This window comes from Barbus barbus, assembly GCF_936440315.1.
Source record: "Barbus barbus genome assembly, chromosome: 4".
Taxonomy (NCBI): domain Eukaryota; kingdom Metazoa; phylum Chordata; class Actinopteri; order Cypriniformes; family Cyprinidae; genus Barbus; species Barbus barbus.
This window is the reverse complement of record NC_136732.1, coordinates 14,654,920-14,673,650: the sequence shown is the minus strand read 5'-3', so window position 1 is coordinate 14,673,650 and position 18,731 is coordinate 14,654,920. Positions and strand designations below refer to the sequence as shown.

At 41.7% G+C, this 18,731-nt stretch overlaps 1 protein-coding gene across 1 annotated transcript in view; it reads left to right on the top strand.

Moving 5' to 3' along the window:
* The first annotated feature begins 480 nt into the window (after positions 1 to 480).
* LOC306868890 (zinc finger protein GLIS2-like) overlaps positions 481 to 18,731 on the top strand; it is a 50,047-nt gene continuing 31,796 nt past the window's right edge. Inside the window, exon 1 of the mRNA XM_079415348.1 lies at positions 481 to 1,279. The gene's annotated coding sequence lies outside the window, so the exon portion shown is untranslated. The remainder of the gene's footprint in view (positions 1,280 to 18,731) is intronic.

Below are 18,731 nucleotides of genomic sequence, written 5' to 3'. Positions count from 1 at the left end.
TTAATTCTATATTATTCAAATTTTTGTTTTGTTGCTTGAAACACAGCAAATGTTTTTAATATTATTTATTATAAAATAATGATTAAATTATTTTAAAATAATTGTGTAAATAATTATATAAATATAAACTATAATAATTAAAATATTTAAATTTAATTCAATTACATGCTCAAAATATATGATATATATCTATAATATAATTATACATGATGTAATACTCCAATAAAGAAACATATTGCAAGTATTGATTTTAATCACTATATTAATATTATATAACTTACATATATTTTTGTGCTAGAGCAAAATGAATAGATCTGAGGAAAGGGTCTAAGGAGGTAATGTTTATTAAAGCTTCGTCGATAAAAAGCTTTATTACCATGCCAATAAAAATCTTGAGAGCGCTGGAGGGAGAAAGGGAGGGGAGTTTGTTTGGATGGGAGCCCAGGCCGGCCTCCTCAGCGCTGGATGGGGCGGAGCAGCACACATGCGCTGAGCTGGCAGAGTCACAGTCAGTCAGGGCTGATCCCTCCGCCCGCTGCGCCCGAGGAGAGGAGAGGAGACACGGACAGGCTTGAGTCCGGGGTGCTGGAGACCCACCTCACCACACACTGTCTCCAAGGACAACATTAAGGCCCCGGGACTAGAAACGACCTGAGGAAACCGCGAACCTGACACGGAGACACCATCCGGACACGAAGCTGAAAAGGGGGACGTCTCCTCTCCATCGCCTTTTGCGCACGACCACCCATTAAAATCCCCTCTGGACCAGCGCCGCCAGCAAGCGATGCACCTTGATGCCAAGACAACGATCACTCCGATCGGTTTCTGTTAGTTTTTTTAGCGCATCGTTCTTAAGCAGTCATTCCATAGTCGATAATAACAGTACGGACACTGTGTTGACACACACACACACACATATGCATTTAACGGGTTTCTTCTTCATGAGAATATCCTCATGGCCTGAAACTGACATAAACTACTAAATCCGTCGCATTCACTCTGGATTGACGCCTTTTTATCCTCGCAAGTCTTGAGTTTTCTGCTTTTCCGAACACTGTCATGCGTGTCCAGACAACAGTCTGATGCTTTCAGACAGCAGTAGATTATTCAGCCACTGGTGACAGTGTCTTACAGGTCCTTTTGCATAATCTGCCGGGCCTTGCTTAAAAACTGACTCCTTATTTTGCAATCCAAGGGAATTGGAGCAAACATCCCCTCTGGAAAGTTTAAGGTGGAGACCAGTGCTGGGCCATAACACATCCAGGAGGTTTTACAGAAGGTAAGCCAGTCTAATGAACTCAGATGGCACTGCAACCTTGCATCATTGATCTCCAGTGCATTGCTGTGCCAATATAAGCATGCATATTTAGTTTTGTCCAGTGAGCACGGTCACTCAGGGTAGCAGAAAGACCCTGACCTATTTTCCAAGAGCGTGATCTCGGTTTATGCCCCAGTCTCTTAGCAGTTGACGTCTGTAGTGCCTCCAAAGAATGAGAAACGATGCTTGCACTAAAGCACTTTAATAGCAGACAGAATGTCTGGAGGCACATGTTAAATCTAGCATCATGTGATGAGTTTGTTGTCGTTTTCTTATTTCTAGGCAAGAAATACTTCAGATGGTGCAGGATACAAATGAAACACTTCACATGGGGAAGGGTGCATGTGCAAAAAACTGAAATATTGCATGCAAATATGATGCATTCTGGCAAAGTTACTGTTATTGTCCATAGTGGTTGAGGCTTGGACATAAAGCAGTCATCATCCAATTAGGCGATTCCAGTGTCCCTGCGCTTAATTGTGAGCACATTGAGATTTGGGTTGGAACAGAGCCCATCCTCATTGGCTGCTACACATGGGGCCATTGATAAAGAAGATGCATGCCAGGACATAGTTAACCAACTGCGAGAGGGGCATCTCGGACAAAAACGCTCTTGAATAAAGCTTGTGCATGGGGTTGATTTATTAGTTGAGCCTAGAGGTGACTGCCTTCATTGAAGCCCAAGCTTGTGTAGTTTGTCCAATGGTTTGCATGACATTTGACCTCTTCATGTTGTGCTTTTTTGTTTAGAAATGCATGCACTGTTGAAATCACTGTTTGAATTGGATTGAGGTGCCCCTAAAGTGACCCGAACTGGCCAGGTGGCATCCTTTGGTGAAATCCAGGCCTTTTAAGAGACAGCAAGCAGTGTGTGTATATGTGCACAGCTTTCTGCATTATGCCGCTGTGCAAACATCTCATATTATTGCTGCTGAGTCCTTACTTCACTGTATGCTCTCCTCCAGCTGTGTGTGCTGGCGATGACTTGTGTTTTCGTCGTGTGAACCGACGGCTCCGCGATAGGGCCGCCTGTTTCACGATGTGCTCAAAGACGAACTGGAAAGAAAGGCTTCTGGCTCACATATGAAGTGAAGCTCCATAAGCTAAAGCAGAGCTGAACGTTGCATATCTTGGCACGCCGAGACTTTGGCGTACTTTTGTGAGGGGTCTGGCCAGTGAATATACCGCTTGTTCCTCTCGATGCTCAGAATGGTTTGCCAAATATGACCCACCCTAAAGCGCTTCTGTGAATTCATGCCCATTACGCTCTCTAATGCTCAGTGACTAAAGAGGGGCCCTGGGCTGGTCTTTACTCAAAACGTGGGGCCAAACGGAGAGAATACACAAGGCTTTGGAGACGTTCTTATGCGTGCATGCTGCGAGGCCTAAACACAACATTTGACAAAAGACCAAAAGGAGTGCTTGGTTTGGTTTGCGTTTGAAGATGTTTGGGAGAGATTTACCCATGAATCAGTGCAACACCAGCACCATGATCAAACACTGGGTCTATAAAACCAAAAAAGCTCCATAAAATTTGTGCGCTATATGCAAAATCTTCTCAAGAAAATCTTCAGTCATTATTTACTCATTCTCAAGTTGTTCCAAGCGCTTTTTCTTTCTTCTGTGGAACACAAAAGAAGATTTTTCAAAACAGGTTTCAGCCTTTTTTGTTCATACTCTTAAAAATAAAAGTTCTTTATTGGCATCTGTGGTTACAAAAAGAACCCTTAACATCCATGGAACCTTGCCATTCCACAAAAGGTTCTTTAATGTAGAAAAAGGCTCTGGATTATTAAAATGTTCTTCAAACTAAGAAAGAAATGGTTCCTTTAAGAGCTCAAAAACGGTTACTCTATGGCACTGGTTCTCAACCGGGATAACTTAAGACTACAAGTATATTTATATTCAACTCACAAATGTTATGATTAATATATCAAAGAAATTTAAAATTCTAGAAAATTTTAGAAAAGATTTGGCTGCATAAGGAGCTTAAAACATCATCTTATTGTGATGTTGGGTGCCCGAATCGACGTTGTAAAGGCTTCAATTTGAAATTTTAAGGCATAACTGATGCCACTGCCAAACAAAAAAAAAGGACGACAGCTGTGGTCAAACGAGATAAAATGAGCAGAAGCGACAGAAATGATTGTCAAAAATGCTCGCATTTGCAGCACACATTTCTTATCAGAAAAGGTTCAGTAAAGTATTGTCTTTTGTTGTTATGGGCGCGTCTAAAGATTCTTATGCATCTCACTATGTCGTGTATGAAATAATGTCTGTGTGCATGTCTGTAAAACAACAAACTGACGATTTATATACTTAATCATATGTAATTGCATATACATTGTTGTGATTAACTGTGGCTTGGAATAATAATGTAGCTGTAAAAATAGTTGCCTGCTGAAATTGAAATATATATACATCTTCATGACTAGATAGACACTGTGAGTTTGTCTTAACTATACACCTTAAGGGAATCCTGTCAGATCGTCCATCCTTTGAGGGTCGGCCAATCTGGCTTCGTCCGTTAAAGTTAACCTTTTCAAATAACAATCGCGGTTCTGGATAGTGCAGCTATACCTTACATATGCAGGTAAAATCGGAACTTCTCCAGTTATTATTAAAAATAACAAGCTAAACTGACTTCATAGCTAGCGTTAATCTTCCTGCCTCCAGCTAAGCTCAGCCCACAGAAAAACGTCACGATGTTTACTAACAGAAAAAGGGGTCTATAGAACACTATGTTAAAGTCTATCTTGAATTTGTTTAGTTTAAAAATAATTACATGGAATTAAAAAGGTAATAACACTAGAATACCATTTTATATATATATATATAGAAAAGGTTGGGGTGGGGAGGTGGCGGAAGTGTTATACAGGTTTGGAATGATATGAGGGTGAGTAAATGATGACAAAATTTTAATTTTAACATCCACACTCTTAAAAATAAATGTTCTATCCAAAAGGTGCCATAGAAGAGCCAGTTTGGCTTCCCTAAAGAATGTTTAGGTGAAAACCATTTCTTCTTAGTGTGAAGAGCATTTTAGAAATCTTAAGAACCTATTCCTATTATAAAAAACGGTCTGTGGAATGGAAAGTTTCCGTGAATGTTAAAGGTTCTTTGTGGAACCACTGATGCCAATAAAGAACCTTTAAACATGGAACCTTTCCATTCTACAAAAGGTTCTTTATAATTGGAAAAATGTGGATCTTCAAAATGGTTCTTCTGTGGCATCACTGTGAAAACCATCTTTTGGAACCTTTATTTTTGTGTGTCCATCAGATTAAACTTAAATCTATTCAGAGCATTTTTTGGACTTTCGCCATTACGATGAATTGGACTCTTGATAACATCTTCTGAAAGCAGATTTGGAAAGACATGAGTAAACAATGGCAGAATTGAATTTTGAGTGAACTGTTACTTTTTATTTGTGCCATTTTCTGTTGGTAATTACTTGTCTGTGCACCAAAAGTGCATTATTGGGTGTCTCTGGTGGTTGTTAAATATCTAGTAGCACCAAGTAATTTGCTTTATGGGTTTTTTGAAGCCACAATTAAACAACCCTTAAGGTATTTAGAGGCTGCAACCCATACAGGGCATTCAGCCTTCACACTGACACCCATGATCCTCCACGTGGGCTAGATTTACAACCTCAGAAGGGTTCGGCAATGGAATCGAGAGTATTGAGAGTATGAGATGGTCTCGGTGATGGGAATTTCAGATGGTCTTCTGCATTACTTCAGGACAGAGACAGCTGACATCCACTTGGAATAAATGTTTAGCATTTGCTAAAAGGTGGGAGGAGGGCCTGGGGAGGTCAGTTCGGCTGGGAATTTAACAAAGACCGGAACGTGGAATTCCAGACTGAAATGATCAGAGATTCCGGTAAAATTCCAGCTTTTACACTTAAAAAAAAAAAGTAAAGGTTCTATTTCTGCATCAATGGTTCCATGAAGAACGTTTAACATCCATGGAATCTTTTTAATACACTAAAGGTTCTTTATAGTGGAAAAGATAAGAAAAACACTTTTAAGAACAGTTCACAAAAAGGTTCTTTGAGGAACCAAAAATGGTTCTATGAAAACTCCCTTGTGAAACCTTTATTTTAATAGTCTAGGAAAAACTGTGGTCTAATAAACCTGGCATAAATATTGTTGGCACTTTGACAAATGGCTTTTGTTCCAGTGCTATAAGTCCATTTGGATTAAAGCATCTGCTAAATACATAAATGTGACTGTTTATTGAAGTTCCGGAAAAGCCGTTTTTTTTTTTTTTTTTTTATGCTTTGAAATGCCACAAAACGTTGTTTTAAGACAGTTGTGCAGAAAAGAGCTGCGTAAACAAACTTTCACCAGGGCTGCTAGTAGTGCAGAGACCCTGAGTCATACGGGCTCGCTGAGACCAGTGAAACCACCCTCTCTCGCTGGGCTTGGACCATGCATTTTTCTGCAGTTAAACTGCAACCACTAATCACAGCGTGGCCTCACCGTTTCCTCTTGGAACGTTTCGCTCACGTCCTCCCTGCTGTGCAGAGCCCAGTCCCGCCCCAGCCCGAGGACCCCTCGCTCTCTTTCTCTCTCCCCCTCGGCACCTTCACGGGACACGCGAGGATGGTCCACGCCACCCGTCCCTGCGCCTCTGTGCCGCCAAAGTCCTGGTGCTCCGGTGCAAGCCCTCCAAAATAAACAGACCGAGTTCTGCGTCCACACACTTTCCACTTTATGTCTTTTTTTATGTCTTTCAGCCACTTACATTCTCCTTACAACCACTGCAACAAAATGAGGGGAAATTTGACAGAAAAATTATTAACAGAACAGGAAAAGAGGCCCAAAAAAAGTCCCTAGGTCAAAGGTCAGGAGTTTATGACTCTTTGTGGAGAAAGGTCTTTCACATACATGCAATTATAGTTTAATTTTTAATTATATATATATATATATAATTAAACACACACACATACAGGTACATCTAAAAAAAATTGAATATCGGGAAAAAGTTAATTTTTTCTTGTAACTTATTTCAAAAAGTGAAACTTTCATATATTTTAGATTCATTACATGTAAATTAAAACATTTCAAAAGTTTTTTTTGTTTTAATTTTGATGATTAGAGCTTACAGCTCATGAAAGTAAAAAATCAGTATCTCAAAATATTAGAATATTTACATTTGAGTTTCAATTAATGACCATCCCTACAGTATAAATTACGGGTATCTCTTGTTCTTTGAAAACCACTATAATGGGGAAGACTGCTGACTTGGCAATGATCCATTGACGCCCTCCACAAAGAGGGTAAGTCACAGAGGGTCATTACTGAAAGGGGTGGCTGTTTACAGAGTGCTGTATCAAAGCATATTAAATGCAAAGTTGACTGGAAGGAAGAATTTGGGTAGGAAAAGGTGCACAAGCAACAGGGTTGACCCCAAGCTTAAGAATACTGTCAAGCAAAGCTGATTCAAACACTTGGGAGAGCTTCACAAGGAGTGGACTGAAGCTGGAGTCAGTGCATCAAAAGTCACCACGCTCAGACGTCTTCAGGAAAAGGGCTACCAAGCCACTTCTGAACCAGAAACAGCGTCAGAAGCGTCTTACCTGGGCTAAGGAGAAAAAGAACTGGACTGTTGCTCAGTGGTCCAAAGACCTCTTTTCAGATGAAAGTAAATTTTTCATTTCATTTGGAAATCAAGGTCCCAGAGTCTGGAGGAAGAGTGGAGAGGCTCAGAATCCATGCTGCTTGAAGTCCAGTGTGAAGTTTCCACAGTCAGTGATGATTTGGTCTGCCATGTCATCTGCTGGTGTTGGTCCACTATGTTTTCTGAAGTCCACAGTCAACGCAGCCATATACCAGGAAATATTAGAGCACTTCATGCTTCCTTCTGCTGACAAGCTTTATGGAGATGCTCTTTTCATTTTCCAGCAAGACTTGGCACCTGCCCACACTGCCAAAAGTACCAAAAGCTGGTTCAGTGACCATGGTGTTACTGTGCTTGATTGGCCAGCAAACTCGCCTGACCTGAACCCCATAGAGAATCTATGGGGTATTGTCAAGATGAGAGACACCAGACCCAACAATGCAGATGACCTGAAGGCCGCTATCAAAGCAACCTGGGCTTCTATTACACCTGAGCAGTGCCACAGGCTGATTGCCTCCATGCCACGCCGCATTGATGCAGTAATTCATGCAAAAGGAGGCCCAACCAAGTATTGAGTGCATAGAAATCAACATACTTTTCAGAAGCCTGACATTTCTGTTTAAAATATCCTTTTTTTATTGATCTTATGTAATATTCTAATTTTCCGAGACACTGAATTTTGGGTTTTCATTATCTGTAAGCCATAATCATCAAAATTTCAAGAAATAAAGGCTTGAAATATTTCACTCTATGTGTAATGAATCTATATAATATATGGGTTTCACTTTCTGAAATGAGTGACAAAAAATATTGTCCTTTTTCACGATATTCTAATTTTCTGAGATGTACCTGTATATATATGTGTATATATATATATATATATATATATAGTTTCATTTTAAAATTTTAAATTAATAAATAAATATCTATTTAAACTAAATAGTTACACACATGCATATATATATATATATATATATATATATATATATAGTGTGTGTGTGTGTGTGTGTGTGTGTGTTTGTGTGTGTGTGTGTGTGTGTGTGTGTGTGTGTGTGTTTGTGTGTGTGTGTATACTTTAATTTTTAAATATTTGTCTGAATTTTTGTTCCTCATTATCTTAAAGACCCTTTGAAATGCTTAAATGCTAAAATATCATAAAATCAGTCATATATCAATAAAACATCACCACCATTGTTTTCCAACTGTAAGCTGTTAGCAATAAGCAGCGCGCTGGATCGTAACGGGCCAAGGGCTTCAGCAGTTAAACTGGAAGCACAGCTGGCTTTTATTATTATTTACTTGCAAAACCAACAGCCTGGATCTTCCAGTACAGCCACAATAACGCGACTGGAACACAATAAGCACATAAGACTGTCGTATGAAAAGAAAGAGGGCAGGGTGGGAGGTAAAGCATTTCAGAAAGAGAAAAGAGGCTCTCTCAAGTCTGGGCCTGGGCTTGGCTCCGTGTCTGGGCAAATTCATTCCCGTCAATGTGTGCGAGAGCCCGAGACTGCCGCCTTCTTTCCATGATCCGCTGTTCCCTGCAGTTACTCCGCAGCTGTTCATCACGAGCGGCATGTCTTGAGTTTGAAAGAAAGCTGAACCGAATATTTGTGCGTTCTGCCTCATTATAAAGTGATCAGAGGGTACGACTCTTTTCCAGTCTTCCTGTCCCGCTGCTCTCGTAACTCTGTTAACTTTGGCACATGGCTTGAATGGGAATCTTTGGTACTTTTTGTTAATTCTACAGTGAATTGTAGCTCATTATCAGAGTCTACTCAACTGTGAGCAAGAGGAGTGTTTCTGTAAGTAGCTTTATGGTTGAAAAACAGTGTTAAAGTTTCAATGCCTTCACTGAAACTGCTTTTGTGCAAGAGCTGATGAGATAAAGAGACATTGTATTGATTACTTAGGAGGAATTTAGCCTTACAAGAAAGTACCATGCTTTTAGATGTTTTGTTTTGGAAACTAGGGACTAGACCATACCTCTACTATTATTCAAAGGTTTGGGGTCAGTAAGATTAGAAATTAATATTTAAATTCAGCAAGGATGCATTCAATTAATAAAAACTGACAGTAAAGACATTTATAATGTTACCGAAGATTGCTATTTCAAATAAATAATATTTCTAGTCAAAAAAAAACAAATCACGATTTCCACAAAAATATGAAGCAGCAAAACTGTTGATAATAATAATAAATGTTTATTGAGCAGTAAATCAGCATATTAGAATGATTTCTGAAGGATCATGTGACACTGAAGACTGAAAATTCTGTTTTGATCACAGCAATAAATTAAATTTTAAAGTAAATAGAAAACTGCTATTTAAAATTTTAATAATATTTCACAATACTACTGTTTTTACTGTATTACTGGCCAAACAAATGCAGCCTTTGGTGAGCATATAAAAGATGTTTTCATAAACATAAAAAAAACTGTAACTGAATTGTACTCAATATGACATATATATGCACTGACTCATATTTAGTGTAAGTATTAAGAAATAAAACTGTGAAATATCTAGCCTAAATATCAATCTAAAAAGCATAAATAAATGAACACAAAGACATTATTTTCATCGTTTCTGTTATATGCACCAATAAAACAACAAAATACTAAACAAATATTTAGCAACTTATATTTTTATATTATGTTCTGATGCAAATGAATCAAATCAGAGTCATGTTGATTCATTGAAACAATCAGTTTGATGTGACTGACAGGAATGAATCCAACTCGCCGCTTGTTACTAAATCAAAGACTCTATTAAAATGTTTCAGTCTTAAAATGAGTCACAAAACAGAGAAGGTGTCAGAGAGTCACCACAGTCACCGCAGTCTCCACCAACGACACTCACCAGATCCCAATCCCCTGATTTCTGATCACTGCCACCTGTCAGCACTAATCAGCATCACTATATCCCTGCACTCCTCCCGTTCACTCACTGTCTGGTCTCAAACATTCTATGTTGACTTACGTGACCCACTTACCTTTTGTCTACCTACCAGTTGCTCCTGTGTTCCTATCCCCATTCTCCATCGCTTCTGTGCTCCACCGTCTCCACGCTCTGCTGTTCCCTCTGGATCCCCTGGATAAAGAAACAAGGACATTAACACTCCCCAAGAGACTTTACCATTCCCCGCCTGCTTACCCGGACTTACTGCTCATCTCATTCCCCTCTGCTGCTTTTCAATAAACCTGTTGTTTGTATTGCACTTACCTCTGTGTCCTGTGTCTATCTGCTGACAGAAGACCAGACCAGAACCGACGACCGGAGATGGAGTTCCCGAACCCCGCCGCTGCGGATCCCCTCGAAGAGCTGGTCAGCGCTCTTCAAACAGCTCTCTCTCCGGTCACACACCCTCAGTCTGCCTCTGCCAGTCCCATGGCCATCCCAGCAAACTATTCGGGTGAGGCGGTTGAATGTAGCGGTTTTTTACTCCAAGTTTCACTCTACATAGAGCTGCAAACCCATAAATTTTCCAGCGAACAGGCTAAAGTTGCCTTCCTGATCTCCCTGCTAACTGGACGAGCATTGCTCTGGGCACGAGCCATCTGGAACTCACAGACCACTATAATTAACTCTTTCGATGCTTTCTCTTCCCACTTCAAGGAGGTCTTCGGCCTATCTACCGGCTCGCTCTCCATTGATGACCAACTCATCCGCCTCCGCCAGGGAGATTTTTCGGCCAGTGACTATACTCTGAAGTTCCGGACTCTGGTGGCCTCGTGTGGATGGAACGAGGCAGCGCTACTCACTACTTACCGTCAGGGCTTGTATCCACAGATCAGAGATCCTCCGATGGACTAAACCTGCATCCAAAACTGTCTCTCCAACGTCCCTGTAACCCTGGTTAGTAACCTGAAGCTCCAAGTTCATTCCACCCTAGTGGAGAACCCCGAACCTCGTGAGGTTCCGACGATCCCATCTGACTACCTGGCGTTCTAGGATGTGTTCAGCAAACAGGCAGCCACGAAGTTACCACCGCACCGGCCATGGGATCGTGCCATCGACTTGCTGCCTGGAGCTGTACTCCCCAAGGGTCGAGTATACCCTCTGTCCATCCCGGAGTGCAAGGTGATGGAGGATTACATCAAGGAGGCTCTCCAACAACAGTTCATTCGCCCCCTTCCACCTCTCCGGCGACCTCAAGCTTCTTCGTGGGCAAGAAGGAAGGAGGCTTGCGGCCCTGCATCGACTACCGGACCCTCAATGATCACACTGTCAAGCTCCCTTATCCTCTTCCCCTGGTCCCGGCCGCCCTCGAGGAACTCCGTGGGGCCCGCATCTTCTCGAAGCTGGACCTGTGGAGCGCCTATAACCTCGTTCGTATCCGGGAAGGTGACGAGTGGTAGATGGCGTTCATTACCCCCTCAGGCACTATGAATATCGGGTCAGGCCGTATGGCCTTTCCAACTCTCCGTCCATCTTCCAGGGGTTTATGAATGAGGTGTTCCCGGGAGTTTCTCCACCGGTTTGTCATCGTGTACATAGACGATATCCTGATCTACTCCCGGAACCTGGCCGAACATCACCATCTCGTGATGCAGGTCCTACGCCAACTCCGGAAACACCACCTCTACCTGAAGCTTGAGAAGTGTGAGTTCCACCGCCCCACGGCCCAGTTCCTCGGCTACATCCTCAGTGCGGATGGGATCCAGATGGACCAGGGGAAGGTCCAAGCCATCCGGGACTAGCTCCAGCCTCAGTCAGTAAAGGAACTTCAACGATTCCTCAACTTTGCAAATTTCTACCGGAGGTTCATTCGGAACTTCAGTCTCCTCTCAGCCCCCCTCACTTCCATGCTCCGTCAGAAACCCAAGTCTCTGTCCTGGAACTCCGAAGCTCAAGCCGCCTACAAGAAGCTCCAGGAGGCCTTCTGCACTGCTCCCATCCTCTCACATCCCGAACCCCAACTACCATTCATAGTGGAAGTGGATGCCTCCACCACCGGCGTGGGAGCAGTGCTGTCTCAATACCATGGAGAGCCTCCCCGACTCCACCCTTGCTCTTACTTCTCCAGAAGCTTTCCCCAGCGGAGCGGAACTACGATATTGGAAATATCGAACCCTCCACACCTGAACACATACTCCCCTCCAGCCGTCCTTGTGAGCCCCATCCGGTGGGCCCTGGATGAACAGATCCGTATCGCCTCCATCACCAAACCCGCTCCGCTGGGAGGCCCAGAGGGCAAAACCTATGTGCCCACCTCCTTGAGGACTTCCCTTATGGGCTCCCTGCATGCTTCGCCGGGCTCTGGACACCCAGGCAGCCAGCGTACTCTCTCGCTCCTCCAAGCTCGGTACTAGTGGCCCAGGTTTTGCCCGGGATGTTTCCCAGTACGTTCGTGGATGCTCAGTCTGCGCCATCTCCAAGACTCCACATCACTTACCCGCCGGAAAATTAGTCTCATTACCCATTCCATGTCGCCCCTGGTCCCACGTCGGAGTCGACTTCGTCACAGATCTCCCCAAGTTAGAAGGTTATACCTGCATACTCGTTGCAGTTGACAGATTCTCCAAAGCCTGCAAGTTAATTCCCCTCCGGGGTTTACCCACAGCCCTCGAAACAGCAGAGGCCCTCTTCCATAATCTCTTCCGTACCTTCGGCATCCCGTAAGATGTCGTCTCCGACCATGGGCCACAGTTTGTCTCCCGTGTCTGGAAGGCATTCTTCAAACTCCTCGATGTCACCATCAGTCTCACCTCAGGGTATAACCCCCAAACTAACGGCCAGACTGATCGAAAGATTCAGGAGATTGGGAGATGTCTCTCGGCCTACTGTCATGACAACCAGCACAGCTGGAACTACTTCCTCCCGTGGGCTGAGTATGCGCACAATTCCCTCAAGCAAACCACCACCGGCCTCACCCCTTTCCAGTGCATACTCGGCTACCAACCCCTTCTGTTTCCCTGGACAGAAGAGCCCTCCGAATTTCCAGCTGTCGACCACTGGTTTCGAGCGAGCAAGAGAGTTTGGGACTCAGCTCATGTCCAACTCCAGCAGGCAGTGCAGAGACACAAGACCTATGCAGATGCCCGTCGGTCTGCCACCCCCGTCTATCGTCCTGGAGATAAGGTCTGGCTCTCCACCCGGGATCTGCATCTCTGCCTGCCCTGCCGGAAGATGAGTCCCCGCTACATCGGCCCCTTTACCATCGAGAGGCAGATCAATGAGGTCACCTTCCGTCTCCAACTCCCTGCACATTATCTTATCCATCCAGCATTCCATGTCTCATTCCTCAAGCCTGTCTCTCCCTCTGTCACAGAACCCGTCGAGCCTGCAGTACCTCCTCCTCACGAGATCATCAAGGAGCCCCTAGTCTGCAGGCTGCAGGACATCTTGGACTCTCAGCAATGGGGTGGTCGCCTGGAATATCTTATTGACTGGGAGGGATACGGGCCGGAGGAAAGATCCTGGGTGGCCCGGGATGATGTGCTGGATCCCTCTCTCCTGGCTGAGTTTCACAAGAACCACCCTGACCGTTCCGCACCCAGAGGCCGTGGCCGACCCCGTCGCCATAATAGGGCATCAGGAGCCACCCCTGGAGGAGGGGGTACTGTCAGAGAGTCACCACAGTCACCGCAGTCTCCACCAATGACACTCACCAGATCCCAATCCCCTGATTTCTGATCACCGCCACCTGTCAGCACTATATCCCTGCACTCCTCCTGTTCACTCACTGTCTGGTCTCAAACATTCTATGTTGACTAACCTGACCCACTTACCTTTTGTCTACCTACCAGTTGCTCCTGTGTTCCTATCCCCGTTCTCCATCGCTCCTGTGCTCCACCGTCTCCACTCTCCACTGTTCTTTATCCCCTGGATAAAGAAACAAGTACATTAACACTCAGATAAGCCCCAAGAGACTTTCCCATTGCCCGTCTGCTTACCCGGACTTACTGCTCATCTCATTCCCCTCTGCTGCTTTTCAATAAACCTGTTGTTTGTATTGTACTTACCTCTGTGTCCCATGTCTATCTGCTGACAGCAGGGTCATGAAACGAACCTCATGTCTTTAAGAAAATTTAATGAGCAAATAAAAATGTGCAATAAAACCACTGCAGTATTGAAAAACAGTACTGCATTTCCCCAAAAACCAGCCAGAAAGTTATATTGATATTTTCAGCCTTTTGATGATACTGAATGTCATATTTATGTATTTACTCATAGTTACTGTATTTATAAAGAAGTAAAACAGTAAAATATCTAGTCTAAAGTGTTTGTTTCAATGTTTTCATTATATCCGCCTATAAAACAAAACAAAAAAATGCTAAATAGAAATATTGAGTGACATATTTAAATGAAAACAGTTAAATATGTGAAAACCTGTGAACATTTTTTTTATGTTTTGATGCAAATGAATCGAATCAGAGTTCAGTTGATTCATTGAAACAATTGGTTTGAAGGGATTCACAGGAATGAATCCAACTTGCCGCTAATTTCACTAAATCAGGGAGTCTATTAAAATGTTTCAGTCTTAAAATGAATGAAGGGGCACACAACTAGTCTTATGTCTTTAAGAAAACTTAATTGCCAAATAAAATTAGCAAAAAAATAAATAAACATAGCTGCGATATATAATTTTAAAACTTTATATCTCTATTATATAAATGTTATGTACAGGTACATCTAAAAAAATTAGAATATCGTGAAAAAGTTCAAAAAGTGAAACTTTCATATATTTTAGATTCATTGCATGTAAAGTAAAACATTTCAAAAGTTTTTTTGTTTTAATTTTGATGATTAGAGCTTACAGCTCATGAAAATCAAAAATCAGTATGTCAAAATATTAGAAAATTTACATTTGAGTTTCAATTAATGACCATCCCTACAGTATAAATTCTGGGTATCTCTTGTTCTTTGAAACCACAATAATAGTCAGTGCATCAAGAGTCACCACGCTCAGATGTCTTCAGGAAAATGGCTACCAAGCCACTTCTGAACCAGAGACAACGTCAGAAGGGTCTTACCTGGGCTGTGGAGAAAAGGAACTGGACTGTTGCTCAGTGGTCCAAAGTCCTCTTTTCAGATGAAAGTAAATTTTGCATTTAATTTGGAAATCAAGGTCTCAGAGTCCGGAGGAAGTGTGGAGAGGCACAGAAACCATGTTGCTTGAAGTCCAGTGTGAAGTTTCCACAGTCAGTGATGATTTGGGCTGCCATGTCATCTGCTGGTGTTGGTCCACTGTGTTTTCTGAAGTCCACAGTCAACGCAGCCATATACCAGGAAATTTTAGAGCACTTCATGCTTCCTTCTGCTGACAAGCTTTATGGAGATGCTGATTTCATTTTCCAGCAGGACTTGGCACCTGCCCACACTGCCAAAGGTACCAAAAGCTGGTTCAATGACCATGGTGTTACTGTGCTTGATTAGCCAGCAAACTCGCCTGACCTGAACCAAGAGGAAGATGAGAGACTCCAGACCTAACAATGCAGAGGACCTGAAGGCCGCTATCAAAGTAGCCTGGGCTTCTATTACACCTGAGCAGTGCCACAGGCTGATTGCCTCCATGCCACGCCGCACTGATGCAGTAATTCATGCAAAAGGTGGCCCAACCAAATATTGAGTGCATAGAAATCAACATACTTTTCAGAAGCCTGACATTTCTGTTTAAAATATCCTTTTTTTATTGATCTTATGTAATATTCAAATTTTCTGAGACACTGAATTTTGGGTTTTCATTATCTGTAAGCCATAATCATCAAAATTTCAAGAAATTAAGGCTTATTGCTTAGAAATAAGGCTTACACTCTATGTGTAACGAATCTATATAATATATGGGTTTCACTTTCTGAAATGAGTGACAAAAAAAATTAACCTTTTTCACGATATTACAATTTTTTGAGATGTACCTGTATATTCTATAAATGTGGCTCTGATTTTAGCTGCTTGCCTCTGAACTGTACATCCGACTACAAACAACTGTGCTGCATTATTTGTTGTTTTGCATGCCAAACTATCAGTCCATCCCTCACACTGAGATGAAGCTCTATACGTACGCGCTCCTCCCATCTCTCTATGGCTCTGTCCCTTATTTGCTTTTTCTGACGGAGACAGAAGATGAAAGGCCCTTTGTGTTTGGGAGGAGCCTGCCGCTCAGCTGAGCGAAGTCAAAGGAACGCATGGAGATAAAGGGTGAGAGAAAGAGGGAAGGAGGGGGGAAAATCCTGTCATGTTGACCTTGTCTGGCTGCCAGGCCTCGGAGGGGGCGAGTGTTGAGGGGAGGGCGGCCTCGCTTTGAGAAAACAGGCGCCCCATGCGAGGGGAACAAGAGAACACAGGCACACAGTGAGGCTGGCAGAGACACAGATGGGAAGAAGAACAGAGGCAGAGAAAAGAAAAGAGTGTGTTTTTGTGTGTGTGTGTGTGTGTGTGTGTGTGTGTGTGTGTGCAGGTGTCTGAAAGGGAAAAGAGGAGCAACGACGGGCAACATCAGCAGAGGTCTAGTAACTACCAGGGTCCATTATGTCCTCCAACGACTCGTAAAGATGTATTTATAAGACAATAAACATTAATTTGTGGTTTTCAGGGCCAGATCGTGGTCCTGCCTAGTCCCTAGACACACATTTTGGAGCCTCAGCTTCTTTTGGCCATTTCGAAATGTGTGGTTTGAAGTTTTGACGGCCCTGGCTCCGCTAAATCATTTCATGGTCCAACCATGTTGATATAAATTAAAAAGTTGTGATGCTGGTACAACCCAGGGGTTTTCAAGCTTTTTGATTTCAAGGACCCCCAAATTTGATGATACCCTTGTGAGGGAGAAAATATTAAGGCAGCTATATATTTTTTAAGGATAAAATACATATATATATATATATATATATATATATATATATATATATACACACTGTGTGCCAAATTATTAGGCAAGTTGATATTCTGGTCATATTTTTTTCCAAGAACATTTGACCAATTCCAAACCACATCAATCTTAATAACTACTATTGACTTTGTATTTAATCATTAGAATCTGGAAGTAAGTTTTAGGAGCTCATTTTTAATCAATCCTGCAAGACAGACTTTTCAGGATAGGAGATGAAGTAAAATGAGCTCCTAAAACTTACTGCCAGATTCTGATAAATTCTTCAAACAGTGGCACAAGAGGATGTATGTGATGCTGGTTCTTCAAGAGTCACTCTCAACTTATCTGTCAATAAAATCTATAAAAAAAATCAGTTTTCATGTATTTCACAACACTTCAGCATGATATTCTTAAGTGAGGGCCATTTTAAATAATTGTTTGCCCAAGCAAAGTCTCTGAGAACCTGGCACATTGCACTTGTGGAGACTCCAGGAAGGTTGCAGTTCTGGAAAATGATGGTGCTGGAGAATAAATGGTTCCTGATAGTTTCTCACCTAATTCTTCACATTAATTCTTAATTCTTTTGCAGTTAATGTGTCTTTTCTTCTCCACCTGTGTTTTCTGACCGTGCTGACCCAGTGAGCATTTCGCTGCCCAATGGTCATGCCTTAACTTTGCTAATTCTACTATTGCATTAGTATTGCATCCTTCTCATGGGCATTTCATATTTTGTTTTACTTTTATTCTTGAGTTCAATCTCTTTTTTGGCTCATTTTATCTGTAAAACAAAACCTGCCTAATAATTCGGCACACCTGAATATAAGGAGTTTTTGACTTCCAGCCTTCATGGACGATTATATATCACTTATAAATAATTGAATACAAAGTCAGTAGTAGTTATTAAGATTGAAGTGGTTTGGAATTGGTAATATGTTCTTGGAAAAAAATATGACCAGAATATCAACTTACCAAATATAATTACACATTACATATAATTACAAACACATATATTATATAACATATATTTGAGAATATTTATAAATATGCATTCATAAATATTTTTAATTTATAAATATTTAAGTATATATATTTAAAAATCTAAATACATAATAATAAATGTCTTAAATATTTTCTTTGTATTAAGACAACATTTTATACCCTTTATTATACATTTTATTTAGATGCATAACCTCAAAGAAAAACTTTTTCAATAATTTTTTTTTTTTTCATACACAAACTAACTAATACTTCCAAACACAAACTAATATTGTTAAGTGTAGGAAAGACAGATGAACACCCATATTTTAAATATATATGTTTTTATTTCTTTCTGTTAAAAAAATAAAATAAAAATTAATTGTGTTCCACATATTAATTAATATTTTAATTAGCACTTGTCACTATGGTTAAATGTAAAATTAACAAAAAAACAAATAAGAAGAAGAATAATTAAAAAACAATTGAAATAAAACACTAAAAAAAAACAGTAAATAATAGTTTTAAATATAAAAAAAATAGTTTGTTTACTTGCATGTCATGTGACCATTAACAGTCAACAGAGAACTGTGAACATATGAATATGTTTTTAAATAATTGAAATATTAACTTCGAAGGGGATCGGCTGACAAAAACGACTGTGAATCCCTGGTCTGAACAATCACCAGAGTGCCTGATTTACCATTACTTCAGTTTGTCAACTAATTACATTCTTCTGTTCTGAGTTTCCTTCGTCTTCCTGTTTTCCTTCCACCGCAATGTGTTTGGGTTTCGAGAACTGAACAGCGGTCCCGCTTCCTGCTCCTGACCAGCTCCCTGCTCCCAGAAACTGTGCCGTCGGCTCCAGCCCGGCACACAGGTGTCCATCAACAGAGGAATCCTGGCCAAATGAGAAAATCTACACAGCACACTATCACATGCACTGCCGGGATCCTATCATACTGGCGTCCCTCGAGGCCGAGCGGCTGAGAGTCACATCTCC